Source organism: Zootermopsis nevadensis, unplaced genomic scaffold, assembly GCF_977971745.1.
Source record: "Zootermopsis nevadensis isolate Lab colony 2312 unplaced genomic scaffold, Znev_1.0 Znev_ptg000006l, whole genome shotgun sequence".
Lineage (NCBI taxonomy): Eukaryota > Metazoa > Arthropoda > Insecta > Blattodea > Termopsidae > Zootermopsis > Zootermopsis nevadensis.
Window position 1 is genome coordinate 3,426,662 of NW_028259138.1, and position 18,653 is coordinate 3,445,314.

The 18,653-nt window shown below is 38.0% G+C and overlaps 1 protein-coding gene across 2 annotated transcripts in view; it reads left to right on the top strand.

Annotated features, from left to right (window-relative positions):
- Positions 1–17,617, top strand: part of LOC110836314 (CABIT domain-containing protein serrano) — a 154,149-nt gene extending 136,532 nt beyond the window's left edge. For both annotated transcript variants that reach the window (XM_087343575.1, XM_087343573.1), the window contains exon 4: positions 8,769–17,617. The gene's annotated coding sequence lies outside the window, so the exon portion shown is untranslated. The remainder of the gene's footprint in view (positions 1–8,768) is intronic.
- Positions 17,618–18,653: the final 1,036 nt, after the last annotated feature.

The following is an 18,653-nucleotide window of genomic DNA, read 5'->3' on the forward strand; positions in this document are numbered from 1 at the left end:
AGCGCCGTGACCTAAATTCTTTCCTTGTCTGTGGGAACAGGTTACTTCCAACTCACACGACGGGTCATATTTTATTCTAAATGAGGCGTATCTGTGATGTTTACAATATTTTTAAAATTACATTTTTTTCGTAAAATATATCACGTCGATTTCTAAATTTGTGTTCCGTGGTGTATTCCCAAGGGCTCCGCGGATCTCACTGAAGCCAAGAGACTACTTAAAACGTCGCAATTAAGTTACTGCTTTTCTTTCATAAGTAGTGCTAGAAAAGCATTCCGTAATTTAACCGGTAGCAGCTTTCCAAAAAAAAAATTTGCACAAGACGGAAAACTCTAAATTTCAGTATTTTTCTTCCACATACTTCATTCTAACATTGAACTGTAGCTAGAACTCGTGACACTCTCCTACAAACACTTAAACCTATGTGGTGAGGCTAACAAGAAGCATTTAAATTCACAATTATGGATAGGTAGACAGACAGACGGGTATACAGACTGACTGATGTACGTTTGATGGATGGATGGACGGACAGACAAGCAGATCACTGCTTTGAAAAATGGCTGGATTTTCACCGTTCTTCTTCTATGAAAATAGCAAAGAATGATTTTTGTCTTTTGGATTCCTTCCCCGAAATCCTCCCCGTGCAGACTGAATCATTCTGTACACGCTGATGCAGCATCCTTTCCAGTTGGAACGCAGCCATGAGGTCGCACGTGCCGGTAGGGTTCAACAGGACCATAAGTCTGCTGGGGACGTCATCCGAGCTCGTGTAGCTACAAGCAGATTTGGTAGGGAATATCTTGCTTTTTGCTTCTCACCCACCCGCGCTTTAATTTTGTATAAAGATAGGAAGACTTTTAGAGATGTACAGGACATGTAGCAAGTATGGGGAGATGAGAAATACATACAGAATCTTAGTAGAAAAACCTCGTTGTAAGAGATCAGTTGGGCGACTAAGGTATAGATCGGACAACAGTGTTAAAGACGTAGAATGTGAAGGTATGGTCTGGGTTCAGTTGGCTCAAGTGGGTTCTAATGGCTTATATTTTGTGAACGCGGTAACGAACCATTGAGTTTCATAGAAACCGGCGGTTTCTTGGTTACTTGTATCATTGCGTTTCAAGAAATAACGTGAATATAACTGTCATTTGTTATGTTGGTATAGTGTGGTAGAAGTTAACTGACGTTTTCAGAGGTGCCTTCTGCCTCCATTATCAGGGCGATGAACTAGCAGAAGTCAAAACCTGTAGGACAGCGTAGAACTTTGGCTGCATCAGGGAGGCAGACGGTGAGAATAAGGTGAGGGCGAGAGAGCTCGCCATCTTCCGCAATGGTCCGACCAAAGTTCTGCCTTTCCGACTGAAGCCCATATATTAAACTGATTCCTCGATCACTTTTCCTCAGTTGCAAGGCAAATGCCAGGGTATAATTCAAGAGGGGCATGGCCCACCTACCCCCATCATAGAGGCCTTGGGCCAAAATGATGCCCCTTATGTTTCAAAGGTCATCATCAGCCTAAGCGACCCCAACCCTATTGGGCTAACTCTCAGACATCTATCCAGCCAAACTTCTTTTCGTAAAGGACAAATTGCCTGACGGTATCATTCTCTCATCAGTAGCAACAGCCTGAACATGTCAAGGCCTTCAGGCAAGACAACTATCACATTAGCGTAGACATAAACGTGTATGTAAGTTAATAGTTTGTAAGACACCATTAACCATTTCTAGCTGTGCATTACGTACGCAGGAATGGTCTAACCTAGCCAGGGATGATGTCCTACGCTTGCGTAGGACTCCGAAAAGCTTCAATTTGAAACAGACTGTAGTTACAAACAATGTACTGTACTGACAGGATAACAAAAAATGGGCTTCTACTGTACATAATAATATAATGCACAATGTTCACCCATCGAGCTGGTGTGTGACCTCTGACTTCCTCTTCAGAGGCGTGCACCGGAAACAGAGGCGTGCAGGAAGACAGAGACACACTCTACTGGTCATTGTCATTTGGCCTCACCTGTCTCCAAACATGGTTCATCCTTTGTTCTAGCGGTGCCGTAAACGAAATGCAAGAATGTACATGCACGTTTGTCTGCGTGGGTCCTGTTCTGTTTGGTAGATAGACTGATAGATGGAACAACCAGGCATCGAGTCACATCGAACAAGCATGCCGTCCGCATTTTCAGGGCTCTTCGGAGGTCAACTTTTTGTTTTTATACATTTCCACACAGAGCGCATAACAATGGACAGAATATGGCGTCCCCATGTATGTCCGTCCGTCCGTCCTCTCCATATGTTTCTCCGAAAACATTCGAAAGATTTGAAAGAAGTTTGGTGTGGGGATGGGAAGTGTTGGCACGCTGTAATTTGTATGTGTCCGCTGAGATTAATTTAGATGCGTATGGATAAGATAAACGCATATTTTATTAATGTAGGAATTGATGTTATCACGGCACTGTGAAAGGGATAGTGGTATTCTAGTTTGTTGTGCCGTGTAATATTTTGACTGTATGCGAACGTTTTGGAGGAACGCACTTTCTCCATCATCAGGGCTGAAGTGTTGAAGATGGAGGCAATATCTACCTCCGAAACGTTGACATGCAGCCAAAAGAACATATAGCATAAAGACCCAGAAAATCATCATCTAAACTTTATATAATTTCTTGAAAAGCCTCTTTATATAAAAATGTATTTAATGACGTTAAACAGAGCCTATATGTTCCATTAACACCTACGAATTTTATTTGTAATATTTTTGGATGTATTTAAACGAAATTAGCATATTTATTTGTTTCTACTTATCCAAAGAAGTCAGAAACCAAGTCAAGTGAGTTTTACTATTAGAACGACTTTGACGGAACCACGTCTTTTTCTGTAATCTACATTAAAATGTAAATGACATGAGCCATGAAAAGTTACTTATTCTTCTTGAACCATTTTACTAAGCATTGAATCTAAATGTTTCCTGAAATGCGTTTAAAACTTGCAGCAATACAGCAACAAAAAAATAAGAAAAGTGGAATTACTCAAATCGCGGACCCCTTAGGTACAATCTGCGGACTACCAGGTTAATAACCGGTACAATGTGTTATTTGTAACGTGATCATCCTTGAAGTATTATATCTGTATCTGCAACATATTAAATAACGTTAAGACCAATGAGGAATGTAAATAAACAAAGCGTACGGATAAGTTCATTGTCTTCTAATCACATTCCCAAGGTACGATCTAAAGATAACATTGTATTTCATTACGTATCTGAACACAGAACGTGTTTTGGTTAACCAAACTTAAAAAAAAAATAACAAGACGTGAAGCAGATTAAAGTATGTTGATACATACACACTTTCATTCACTTCCCTCTCCGATTTGTGTTCCGCAGTTGTGAATGTTCTTATTTTGATTTTTGTAAGGTCAACTACAGGATGATGGCCTTGTGTGAAACTCCGAAACGCTATTAAATAATCAACAGGAACTACGGTTACATAAACTCAACTTAAATTGTTTCAAATTTATTACACTAGGGGGACAGGGTATTGTTTCCAATTTCTTAAGATGACTTGTAGTCCTTGGAATAAAAACGCCATCAGCTCCGCCAGCCGTCATCAAGATCACATGAGGACTGCTGGCTGAGATAAATTGTCGCTAGAGGGTTCATGGTAATTGATACCATATTCAATGTAATAATGGAAAGAAGAGCCTAATGGCGTACTCCATTAAAATCTGTTTATTTATTACGCCTATGCATTAAAATATGTTATTAAATGTACAAATATATAGTTTCGAAGCAAACACACGCCTAAGTCATAGCAGAGAGGCAAAATATATTTATAGTTTAGTGAAATACAGGTATATGCTTTATGCTATTTGTCAAATCTTTGTACACCGACTCTGTTTATTGATACAGTTCGATAAATTCAAGGATGTTGATGGAATCGAAATCCATCTGTGCCGTGAACAGAATGAGTAAACTTTACCTCAATGCCAACTATTCGCCTTCACTGATCAGAGCAATTATACATTAGAATATTAAGAAGAAAATGACAATTAATCTAAATCCCGGCGTTCTGTCTGACAACTTTAATCCACAGATAATTTATAATACTGAATAATATAGAATACATAATGGATGTATCTCTAAGTTATAAATTATTTTACAAGTCTGTAGTCCCTCTGTATTATTTGAAGTGTTTAAAGGAATGTAGAGGTCGTAAGTTATTCCTAGTGCTTCAAGTAATATGAAAATACAAATCGTCTGTACAGTTCCCTTCGCTTTTTACGATGCACAAGGAGTCCATATTATACAAAGCCGGTTTGGTTTGTTTTCAGTGGTTGAGGCCGTGTTTAATGTACGAGGTATTTTAATGGGCGGGGACAGCACTGAGAATGTGTGCCCTGGCATATTACTTAACACTTAATTAAAATGTCTGATATAAAGAGTTCTTGGTAATCACACTATATGGCAACATGTTTTGTACGATGTCCCAGAGATTCTTTTGAACTGATGCTCTTTGGTTTCATGAGACTTCGATACAACACGGAATAGAATAATTTCAGTGGAATAAGTTCTTTGTGGCGGATAGTGTAATTATTTCTCTAAGTTGCTACAGGTTGATCGAAAAACCACGCGACCCATTCCTGACACACGCTCTCTTTGTCAAAAAATAAATTACATTGAAACCAGAAAAAAAACCTTATATCAAGTGTGAGAAGTGTCCACCGCGATCAGCGATGCATACATTCACTCTTTCCCTCATGTATTATACAACACAGTGAAGAGTTTCTGTAGTGACGGAAATGGTTCACCAGTCGAGAGTGTAGATTTTTTGGCTCAGTAGAATGCAAAAATGTGTCATTGGACTCATTCTGGAACGTTAAATAAGAATCAGATGCCAGGTAGTGTTAGGCAAAGAACACTCGTTGCACTTGTGAAAAAGAAATCCTTGCACCTCGACACTTTAAAGACAACTGATGGACTGGCGCGAACAGCCTACGAAATGACGTAACGTGCATGAACACTTCTACAGTCACAGCGAAATTGTGTCTTTAATTAATCCAATCGAATTGTGTTAAAAGCAACTATCAAATATCTTAGACTGGTTTCGTGACTTTTGGATCTCTCTGTTGGCGTACTTTTAATGCGAGTTTGTGAAAAAAGACACAGTAATTTACATTCGGAATTGGTTTTAGCCATTTATGATTTCAGTGAAATAAGTCGTATATGACGTACTTTTACATTGAGAAGTGAGTGTAATCCTGTTTAACGAGAGTTTGTGACGTTACTTTAAAAATGCGGTGTAACTATTAAAGTGCCCTAACTGGTTTTAGAGAATGTTGTGTGTTTGCTAAAAAGAGGAATACGTTAGCAAGGGTGAGAAGGACCGATGTGACTGAGTTGTGTAGAGATTGGGAATAAGGGAGAAAGCAAACAGGATAAAGGACCGAAAGGGATGAAGGAAGAAAAGAAAGAGAGTGAGGGGCTAATGTACGAGATAAATTATTACAACGGCATTTCACAATAGTGTTCAGTATCAAGCCACAACAATAGAAGTCACGATGTTTCTACACGAATCGGTTTCGACCACTTTTGCTGACAGATCATCACATTTGTTCTGGGGATGTCATGCATGTTGCACTTTTCCCAACATCGAATCACGTACAAGAAAAATTGAACCATCGAAGAATGATCTTTGTCACAGACTACGAGAAAATTATAAAAAAGAAAATCTCTGCAGTGTAATTATGAATTAGAAACACTGCATGGTTACTTCGAATATTACTTACAAAAGCTGAATTAAATACAATAGCTCTCAATTCCTCCTCCACTATGGATTCCCATAACACGACAATTATCACCTATTACTCCCAAGTTTGTAATATTCAAAATTTTTGTAACTGTTAAGATAGAATCAGATGTTATACACCAGATCTATCACCAATCCAAATTCTACACGTCAGCCATACAGCAGGTCTTTATCGTAAGAGCAGTGAAAGTGAATATGTCTTCTGGTTTGTTGCGCCGCGTAGTCTGATAGAAATTTACCGACGTTTCAGAGGTATTGCTTCCATTATGAGGGTGTTCGCCTTGATGTTGGGGAGGCAGCAAGCACCTCTGAAATGTCACTCGGACTACACGGTACAACAATCCAGAAGACATACACTTTCAAATTAGCTGACGTGAAAACCTGAAATCTCATATAAATTTAACGTGTTTAAAAAGAAGGTGCTGAGAAATATTAACTGGGGGGGAAGTAACAGCCAGATGAAGAAAAAGATATTAATTGGGAGTTCTATAATTTTCACCCTTCACCAAATATTATGATTAAGGGAGATGGGCGGGACATATTGCGTATGGAAGAGACAGATACTGAGAAACAATTATAAAAGTTCTGCAAATGGCATGATGAGAATACTGAGAAATAAAACTTTCAAATTATATGGTTCGATAAAATAGTGTTCTTTCATACTAACTAGAAGTTTGGGCACTAACAAAAAAACAGACAGACGAAGGACTGAAGCTGATTAAATACATGTACTTAGGCCAGTAACAGACGTTATACCCAGAGGTCGAAACATGAATGAATGTGTCAGAAATTAAATACAAATTAGTAACATTGGCTATGCACTAAAATTCAGTCTACGCAAATAAATGGTGTGAACAGACGAAACGAATGGAAGCAAATCATATCCCGTAAAATGTGCTCAAATATGGTTCAAAGGAAAAGTAAATGCCGGAGGAAACAACCAAAGGAGATTTACATAGAGAGAAAGGGTCACTGGGCCCACTCATTGAAGCCGAGGAAAATAAAATCTTAGTTTACTTTTCAATTCGAGAAGTTTTATTCTCTAGTTAGGTGACATTAGTATTCTTTCACGGATGTTTTAGAAAGAAAGCCATAGTCTTAGACCGCGGTTTTAAATCAAAGTTACAGAATTTTAATGTAATCCGGGCATAAACTACAGCACCCTTCTCTTTACTTCTGTAATTTCCTTTTTTAAACTTTGAAGACTTTTATTCACGACGACGCATAATGATCCGCGTTCTGTTGTGTACCACATATGCTTGACGAACGACAAAACGGTGGTGGACATGGATAAATTTAAAGCATTATATCGTCTGTAAATAAGAATAAACTTGTCTGATGAATATTCCTCTCTTGCCAGATTATCGATCTCCTCTGCTAGTAATGAGTTCATCATCTGGATTTACGCAATATGACGTAACACGAAAACAATAGGCCAATGTCTACGGCGCATTCAAGGATGCAGCTGGCTGTTTTCGCAAGCGCAAGGCCATCAAACTTCATTACTGTTGCCCATCCAGTTGTCCGTCCCAAGGCCCAGACCTTGTTCTTCCGGCTTCAAACATAGCCTCCACCTTGACGGATTTCCGTGTTTGTTCTGTGTAAACAGACATCTCGCGTGCAGTCCAATTCCTTGATAACTTCCACGGAAGTAATTTGGTTCTCGTATTCAAACTGTCACGGGTAACAGAACCATGTAATTTTGTTCCAAACAATGAGCAGCTATGCACAACTTCGGCTTTCGGGGATGAATCGAATGTTGAAAATTATCTACCGCTTCGGCAAACATTACAGTTGCCATCTATAGAGTGAAGTTGATAGAGAACTCGATAAAATTTAGAAAATTCGGAATATTAAATTGTGAACATTTACGTGATTTATAAAGATCGGCTATTGTTTTTGGGGTAGTGAAAGCCAAGTTGTTTCGTTGGCTTGACATATCTCGAATGAGGATGACAAAGAATGGCTACAGAATTTTGGTGGGAAAACCTTTTCGACAATTGATGGAGCATAGGAAATGGGTTCTTCGGATGGTAGGTGGATGGAACTGGCCCAGAATCGTGTCCAAATAAGGGCTGTATCATTCGCTATTTTAAACGTTCGGTTCTACCATTAGAGAGTGAGTTTCCAGGTTCTGGGGGCGGCAGACAAAAAGGTTACAATCTTCTGGGATATTGTGTAGCGCAGTAGCATATAAATTAACCGACGTTTCGATGGTGTGTACTACCTCCATCATTGCACTGAACGGAGACAGTACGCACCTCTGAAACGTCAGTCAGCTTCTATGTGACTGCACGGCGCAACATCAAAAAGGCTCTCATCTTCAAGCCATTAGATAGATTATCAATTAGTTAACCCCTTGAAACGCGTTCCAAGATTCAGTTCTTAAAGCAACTAAGATCACGTGGTTATGTAGGATTTGAGGTTTTCACGGCGGTAAGTTTGAAGATTGCTGTCTTCTGGGTTGTTGCACCGTGTAGTCTGGTAGATGTTTACCGACGTTTCAGAGGCCGATGCTGCCTCCATTATTAGGGCAATGAGAAAGCCGTGCGAGCGGAAAACGTTGGATTTATAGGAAATTACCGTTAGAGTTAGGCTCTTCCCTCCACTCACACGGGTTACTCATCGCCCTGATGATGGAGGCAGCATGGACCTCTGAAACGTCAGTAAACTTCTACCAGACTACACGGCGAAATAACCCAGAAGACAGCCATCTTCATCACTTGGTTAATGTAGTGAAACAAATTACTGTTTTCTTGACAATCATACAAAACCTATAAATAAACAGTTATTGAAATCCAGAGTTACTGCCGATTGCTAAAGCAACTGATAAACTACCGCACACTGCATACAAGGGTGCCAGTAAAGTTTCTCGCTCAGTTGTGTTTTATTCAAGAAGAGCAACGCACAAGTTGTTTATCTTTCAGATATACTTGGCTTATGACTGTATCTTTAATGTTTCAGGTTGCAAGCCGTCCACACTCTACCAGTTCATTGGAAAGGCCGGCGTATCAACTGCATCCCAGTTCAAATCTAAACAGTGAACTACTAGATTCTGTCTTCGATTCCGGGTGCATCCATGGCAGAAATCTACAATATGTTGACACGCACCTCCGATGCCTATGATCCGCACTTAATTAACTGTTGAAACTATCGATCTATAATTTTAAACTGTGACCCGAATCTGTGAATCTGAGCACTAATCTGTCTCCGAAACGTGGGAATCTATAGCATCCGTTTCCGGAGCCTGTGAACTTGCAGCACTCATCTGTGTCAGGAATCTGTGGATATGTAGCATTCAACTATTCCTGAAATCAAGGAATTTATAGCAGTCATCTGTCCCTGGAGCCTGTGAATACGTGTCTGGAATTTGTGCATCTGCAGCATTCTTCTCCGTGCGGTGCATCTGTATTATTTATCTGTATCCAGAGTCTGCGATTCCGTGGAATCTAGATTCCTCCTGAATAATGCGGATGTAGCATTATTCTATCTCTGACACCTCCGGGTCTTTGGCTTCCGGCTGTCACCATAATCTGGGTCACAACTTCAAGTTTCTTCTTGAACTATATCTCCTCGGAATCGGTGTACACGAAACGCCCTGCTGTGCTAGATGCCAGCGTGTCCGTACGAAATGTTTTTTTTTTTTTTTGGGGGGGGGGAGTTGTGGTATACACTACATACGTGATCTGTATTAATTCTGCTGCAGAATCTGTGGTCTTTCAATTTAGATTCAAAGACCCAGCATTCATTGAAATCTGCGAGCACGTAATGTACACATGACAGACCTCGGGAAACGGCCGTCATACATTTACACTAAAGCACCCACACCCTAAGATGTCGGCGAATATCAAAGACGAATTACCATGTTGTTGGCTAAATTTTCATTCAGCCGTAGTGGAAGTATTATGCAAGATTATCTAGACGTCTTTACTCTTAGTTAAAACACAGGTTCGTCATAGAACAATTACGCATCGTTAACATTAAGCTAGGCGCAATTTCGACATGTAAGTTGCAGCTAAATATGTTCGTGTAGGATATTCTATAAGATATTCCATTAGAAGTATATGAATAAAACAATTAGTTTGTTAGCAGATTATTTTAAAACCACAGAATGGTTCGAAAGTCTTTATGCACCTGCTGGACGTAGGAAGTGACCCAAGTATCCGTGCACACAAGCGCCCACTTCCAAAACTAGTTACTACATGTTCATAGAGACTTCTGAATGACTCTGTGAAAACAGATAAGTAGATTTCTTTCTTAAATATGATTAAAGACGCATCACGATTCCAGCAGACTGTAACAAGAGACCTTTCTTATAATGGTGTTTCTCTTCTGTAATATTTCAGTCCATAATTTCCACCATAGCAGCTTCTCAATTTCATACATAAACCTCAAAGTTTCGCACCGTCTTAATGTTATCGACTCATAACACACACAAATGTTTAATAAAATGTGTAATGCTAATAATTTGTCTTCATACAAAATTTCAGTTGTACAACTTCATCAGTATCGTTGTCAGAAAGCTAAAAATATATTTCGCGAGGCCGCCATATTTTTTTTCTTTGTAAAAATTTCTTGGCAATATAATATTTTTCACACATATTTCAGGACCCTTTACTTATTTCAGAAGTTCGCAGGGCTTCCTCCCTACTGTTACTGAGGGTACGTAATTAAAGATTCGAAGGAGTACGATACCCATTCTAAGTTACGTAGAAATCTGGAAGTTGATTTGTGTGCGACACACATGAAACTGGTAATGCTTTAATTGTGCTTTATTAGAAAAAAGAAGCAGAAATAGGCTAGAAATCGAACGTTTAATACACAGGATATGAGGTAGACTTCCTAATATGTATTCTATTCATGGGGAGCGAAGTTCACAAGTTCAATGTGATAAAGAAGATTGTCACCAAAAATAAAATAGATGAGTTAAATATTTGCTTTAGAAAACTTAACTTTTAAAATAAAATGATACGGGTAGTGGACCTCTTCATTCAAATCAGTATAGCCTGCGTGGTTTTAACTAATCGCCAAATTACTGACACCGTTTATGTGCCTGCCTTTCAGGAAGAGCCCGATTTAAATCTTTGATCAGGGCCGTTTAGCTTACCACACAGAGATATTCGTGTATTTACTCAGTTCGTCCCGGTATATTCCAGGTTAGTGCCTTACGAAAGGCCAAGGATGCTTCGTTCCACATATTGAACTCATTATATTAAATGAAATGAATTGAATAACTCTTTAAACGCCCCATAACCCCCGGTAGATGAGACAGAGTCTAACATAACCGAAAAACCAACCTAACCTTGAAACTACTTGATCATTCTGAGATTACTTGGGCAGTTAAAATCATTCAAATACATCTTGATTTCAGTTATCACAGAGAGATTGGTTTTGGTGCAATCTGTCAAAAAACTTTGAGTATGCAGAAGCTCTATGTGAAAGCATGATTTGGTTTAGTAACACAGTGCGAAACATTTTGGCTTCACCTTGCCTACCCCAGTTTATTTCAGTTAGAACTTAAAAATATACTGAGCTTATACCACGAACACCGAAGAAGCTTGTGTTACTGTGTTTACTCGTGCAACAACACTTTGTCTGTTATACATTTGATATTTTGTATATAATGCCGTCTCAGAAATAATTCAATTTGACCAATGACGGTCGCATTATATGAACACTACCGTCCTTTATCTACTTTTAGTTTGTCACAGATGATATAGTGTACAAGTAAAAGAATACTTATTTACGAAATACCTGTAATTCGATTTGAGAAATTCAAGCAGAGCGTACTGCAAGTTTTTGACACCTTCAGAACACCAATCATATTCTTGGATATCATATTTGAATTAGTTATTAATAATACTATATTCAGTTTTGTGGTGTATGTTTAAAATATGTTTAGTCGATGCGAACAACTGACAGTTTTAGTACAATTTTTTGTTTTTGCAAGGATTTCCACCCCGCAGTCATTTATAAATATTCCAGTTTGGTCCACGAGTAAGAATAGTTTTCCAAACCTGTTGAATATGGAGTGTCATTTGGTTGTTATGAATATAATTTCATGCCGCAGTAATGTGTTTTGAAATATTATATTTTTTTCGGATTTCTGACATTATTACATGTAATAGTCCATATATTACAAAAGTTCTCGTCTTTATATTCAGATAAATGTAAGAAGTGATTTGTAATCAGAATTATGTATCACTCATGTTGTTAAACAGGGACTTTGCAAGACGACAAATATCTTTTAAGATGTATTTTGAACACTGGTTTTTCTGCAAAACTTATATGAGTATAAAGTTGAACGGCAACTCAAAGAAATGTTATGTAAGTGAGCAGGTGAATTAGTTCAAAAAGAAATCACAAAAGGCGCTTCCAATGGAAGATTGCCACGAATGCTTTGAACCATGGCCTTCCAGATCTCCGGATCTAATCCAATGGGGTTGCGTTAAAAATAGTATCTATGGCCCACCGTTACCAATTCTTGATGACCCAAAATATAAAATCTGTAAGGCCACTGTATCAGTTGTGCATGTTTTCAAAATTACCAACGGGGCTCATTTTGAGCTTCTGTGAATTTAAAAAGAGAAATTTGGAGTTGTCGTTTCCATCTATATAAAACTACTTATGTATATGTTTTGCACAATTATTATGTTGTTGAAAATATATTTTTATGTATACTAAATGTATAATAGTTCTGCATTTCTAGCAGCACTGTTTGCAAGTTATATTAGTTCCATGTGTCTCAAATATGGCATCATATCAGGGGAACTGACTGTACAGACGGTAAGATTAATTGACGTGGCGTAATAAGAAGCGTGGCTTCGTGTCTGTCGGAAGTGAAATGAAGATTATTCAATGGACGGACGGAAATATGATATGCAATTGAATATTCAGTTTTTAATCAGAACGTTCTTATTATTCTAGAAGAAGATTATGAATGGAACTGAATCTGTTTCGTGGGGTTTGTGACATTGAAATGGTGATGTCCACCATTCGACGAGCCACTAATAATGGGCTCCTACCCCGTGTATGATTACCGGATGTGTATATATCCGACTACATTCCACATTTTAGTGTACATCATTCATTGTATTATAAGTATTTCTGAAGGCTTAAAATCCCCTTTACATCTGTGGGCGTGTAACAATACAGAGTCCAAGAATAGTTAAGAAGCAACAGCCTCACCAGTGATCCGATGACCACACCATGTTGAACACAGTGAATGCTTCTTCATCGAAAAACAATGGGTGTGGTCAGTACTTGGATGGGTGACCTCAGTAATTAGTTGAGGGCTTTAATGTAGCGTGCTTACTCTATCTCCTCTCTGATACGTTCCTGCGTGACGGTCATAAGGCATGTGGCAGTCAGAGTGCGTTACCACCAACTAACTCACACAAATAAAGTTCACCGCAAGTGTTACAAGTTGGTTGCTTTTTCAGCAAACCTTATTATTTTTTACTCTATTCTGATGAAAGGTTTGCTTTACTTTTCATAAATACTTAAAGTAATCCGCGGGCGTTACGTAACAATAAAAATATTTAGGTTCACCGACAGAACAGGATTATTAGCTGTTTAAGTCTTTCGTAAAAATGTACGAGCAGGCTCCTGTAGTGGTCACGTGTAGGTCATATGGGAGGTGCCCGGTTCGAATCTGTGCCAGATTACCAACTATCCTGATTTATCTCACATTTTCTAGGCGAATGTCAGAGGGATTATAATACAGGGGGAATATAACTCTATCGAATACGTAGTTACACAGTTCGTAATCCATTTCACACTGACGACATTCGGTGATGATTTCTTTGAAATTAAACATTCTTTAGTGAGGTAGCCGCTCACCACTGCAGTTGCCCCATCCCCCTTTGCCTCTGCCTACCACATTGGACACGTCTAGCTGGAACTCCACTGTCTGGGTGGTGGTTCTTACAGACCAGAAACTGGTATATTTGGTTTACTTTACAAACATTCTGTTGCTTTTTACTAGATTGTAAAGGTTGTGGATTTTGAGCCTTCGACAATTCAGGTAGATTAAAAGCCATATATCTTACAATATTGTATTGAGCCAATTTTAAGTCAGCATATTCAGTGCTGTTATCATTATTTCTTTTTTATATGTATATTTAATATTTGCATATAGTAAGACTTGGTGTTGTAGTTGTGCTGATTGCCCCCGGATGCTTAAATGTCCAGTTGGAACAATGTTAAATGAAACGCTGAGAAACAATTAAAATATTGTTAAAGTCATTAAACGACGACGTATGTCCAATAAAGTTCGCGGAAATTTGAATAAATCAACGATAAGAGATGTGTTTTCAAGCCATTTTTGCAACGTACTTAAAACAAGTAAAATAAAGTGTATTTTAATTTCCAACAAACATTGAACGTCGAGATTTTCTTTCAGTAAGTCGTATCTCATTGTCCTTCAAGGAAGGACAGAGTAACTTTTTTCCTTTGAACAGATTAAATTGCCTATAAAACCTAATTTGAGAACAGTACGTCTCAAAACCAAAGAAATTATATATGTATCATGAAGAATATTTGCCCAAAAATATACAATCCATCAACATACATTATTATTTACTACAACGCATTTCGATGCTGCAATAATGCTATAACTTCTGACGAAATTAGGCTGTTGTGTCGTTTATAAAACAATTATAATACACAATTTATACTCGATATTTCTTTGTTAGCGTCACCGAGTACCTGTGTAGGTTACATCTTCAAGTATAGGCCATGTCAATAATTTTGTAATGTTATAAGATGACTCGCTGGCACATACGCCCACTGTAGTAAAATAACTAGCTCTTGTAACAGAACCAGAAGCTTTAAAACTCTTAACATCAAAATCTGCCGTAGCAAGGCACTCGATCTGGAGCGAAGTTCCACCCACTGCTTATCAGCTTATCATCACTATCTGCGTTTTTGATGATGATTCTATTCCAGTCCTACGCCACAACCCTCTTCCAAGTGGCCACATTCCAGCAAGTTTATCTAAGAAAATTTTGAATTAACTTCTTGTTTCCTACATCGAAGTTACGTGTCCGGGCCATCATAGCCCCCATGATTTCAGCAACCCAACAATACTGCATTATTTGAAACAAACCAGGAAGTTTCACTTTGAAAAACGTCTATCCTAAGTTCCTCACTTTTTTGATGCATCCACTTTAGGCAAAAATATTTTTCCGAATTTCTTGTTTCTAAACACATAAGTTATGTTCTTTTATCAAAGAGGCCAAGTCTCATAGCCACAGAAAACTACTGCCAAAATCTTCGGTATATAAACATGCATTCTTACATAGGTTCATTTATGTATCTTGATTTTTTATTGCTCTGAAAAGCAGACATCTGAGCTATGCAATCTGCACTACTGACAGTTAACCCACAAATTAAACAAAGTATATGTGATTATAAAAAATTTAATTGAATAATAGCGTACACTATCACTATTAAAATTGTGGGCTTGTCGTGTATATTCTTGTGTTCTGTAGATGTAAATAATTACGTTGTTAGTAAATAATAATAATATATAATAGTGCATACGTAGATGGATTATTCATATAATGATATACCCTATGTGGTCTCGAATGGGCTGCATTGTTGCCCTTATCGATTTACCGATGATACTATCCGCTCTACAGTGCGATAAAGGATGGCTTTGTACTTCACTACACCGCGGATTTGTTCAGTTAATCTCTCCCGCCTGCAAGTACAATTTTCTGTCTTCAGGGCACATTTAAATACTACACAATGTTCTCTCAGTGCCATGGTATCTTTGTGAATTTTACTCCAGACACAGTATAAATACATATTTTTGATATGATACAATCTGTGTAAAGTGATGCAGTCATGCTGCTCAAACAGTTGCATTTCAATACGCGTAAGCAAGTCGGGGGGCATTCTGCAGTCACAATTTCTTAACTATAAAACAATGTATAGCTCTGTGATTTTATTGCACTGTACAAATTTCAGTCGGCAGTGCCAAACTGGTGCAAAATTCAGCAAGAAATCGCAATTATATTCTACATTCTTCACGTTTGTAGTTTTATGGTCTGTCCGACGTTGACTATGAAAAATATGGACACTTTAACATTTATTTTCCACCTTAATTGTTATCAATGTAATCCATATGGAATGAGCCTTATCTTCACATTCTTATTCCCTGCAATAATAAATGCACTCTTAATTATGAATTTCTAATAAGTTATCTATTGTGGTTTCTTTGGTTGTGACACCGTGTAATCTTGTACGTAGTTATCAACTTCCATCTGAAACGTTGGTAACCGTGTATAAGACAAGTCGTCACAACACCAAAGAAAACCACAATCGACATTCCCACCGCCGTGGTAACCTTAAAACAAATTTTCACACAAAAATATGTCCAACTTTTATGCTATGATGAAACTCAAATTATATACAAATAATCTGACCTTAAAGTGATTACACTGATATTACAAGCATTCATTTTCATTCAATTTTTATATGTAGATGCGCTTTCTTGCTGGGTTCATGCACACTTATGAGCTGCTGGTGAGGTAACTTTGTGACGGCTACCGCTTTATGTGCCATCAAATGGTCGGCACGCAGTTATGTGCCCTTTGCAGTATTGGGCAAGTGATGTTATGATTTGACTAGCCTTTAAAATCTTATTATGCTATTATAGTCATATCCTCAAATTTAATTTGGAATTAATATTGATCTAGTTACTTGTGACTTTGGTGTATTATTCTGAAATGACAGACACGAATGAAGGAGGCTGGCGCAGACGGAGAGAGAGAGAGAGAGCGAAACGTATAAACAAAATGGCGTATGCTTCACGCTGGAAGTAAATGAATACTTTATACACCAGCTCACGAAGGTGCGCAGCCACTAGATTTGCAGGAGCGTCGAAAACTCAGCTACCAGCATTCATGTCGCTCACTTCAGGAAGCATCAAATGGATGTGTCTATGATTGCAATGACTAGAAACCAGGAGTAAAGCGTGCATGTTAACCGTGTTAGCCGTGCTAGGTGGGCCAACACTTTCGTAATTTCAGCAGTACTTCATACATTGGAGCACGGCAAAACCTACCAGATACAGCGCATCGTTGGCCACCTCCAGTCAGCCAGGCGTTGTTAGCCAGTTGACGCTTGCAGTCACCGCGAGCGGGCTGGCCGATTCTGGTTAATGATGCATTTTATCTGATCGGTTATGCTGTGTTCCATTACGTGGAGTACCACTGAACCACGAAAGTGAGACAAAAGATTTTATTTTTCGCTTTTCAAACTGTTAACCGGGCTAAGACGACTAACATGGATACCATGAACACTCAGCCCCTGTCAGGAACACTTTGTACTTAAGCTCCGTCACTGTATACTTGAACTAGTGGCTTTTACGGTAAGAAACACAAAGTGCGTTATAGAATACCGTAATGCTGTAAACAATGTTATTAATATTTTTAGATAAACATGTAAAATTAAGTCATTCATTTCGATGCTATGTGTAAGGTTGTAAAGTTCAGGGTTAAACATATAACAACAACAAAACCACAAGACTCTTGTTTCAGCATCGAATTATGTAAGCACATTTTGATTTTATAAGTTAGCCTTGACTGCACCAGTGTGCAGAGATTTATGTAAGTCATAGACAGCTTTGATCTGTATGCAAGGAAAGGAAATATTATTACCAACAAAAATATAACCTGTGTTTTTATAATATTCTTTAGCTCATGTATAGATGATTGGTGTCAACATGTAAGCCGTTGTGTCATATATACATAGGATGCTCTCTGTGGAATAAAATAGAATGCATTCCACCTTTTTTATACAGAATGATCCAATGTTCTCAGAAGATGAAACGCGGTAGTTTGAATTCAGATACATATTTTCACATTTATCAATACTTTACAAGTATGATAACAGTAATGTAATCCCATTCAGACATGTTCTGCCATCTCATGGGCCTGAGTTGGAGTTTGCTTTTAAAACTGTTACTACCATTATATCTTTAATGTCCTCATTTTTGTTGCATGCTGTCCATTTTCAGAACAGTAATTTTTAATTTTTATATTCTATTTATATGTACTTGTCAGATTATTCGTTTTAAAATCTTCGTATTCTGCTAAATGGTTCTATAGACTTCCAATATAAATTATAAACATGACAAAGGACGAAGAATAACATGGTTTATGCTTACACACAATCACCCCTCCAAATATCAAATTTCTTCGATTTTAAGAAGCACTTTTTCACATTTTAGCATTTCTGAAATCGAGGTGAGTCTTACATTCGATGGCGTCCAAGAATCGATATAGCGTATTTTTTCCTGAAAACCTATTACTAAATCAAGGGTGTGTCTTACAATAGATGACGTCTTAAAATCGAGGAAACGCGGTAATTTTACAGAACTGTAGAATATGGTGTGCCTTGAGATGTGAGCTACATTTTCGTATGGGAAAAGTTGACAAACATTGCGGTAATCTCTACCGCGACCTACACCCCTTTCCAGTCTCCCTTTAAATTTAACAATTCAGCATAAATAATAATCTGCTTTCACAGTGATTTAAAATTATTGTCTTGTAGCAGAAAACTCTGATCAATTATGAAAGATTAATACAGATTCCACATTGTTGAAACAAGTGGATATTTGTCGGTGTAATAATGAATTAAGCAATTGTCTAAAGACAAAGCAGCAATAAAAATCACGAATAGGATACAAGACACAAGATATTAAGGTATTTTGGAAGGAAGTGACATGGACTCTCTCGGAAAGAAACCAGCGCAATACAAATAAATGTTAAATAATTTTAAAAGGACGATAACCTGTGTCGTGACTAGAAGAAGAAATTTTTGAAATCTTTTGATTGC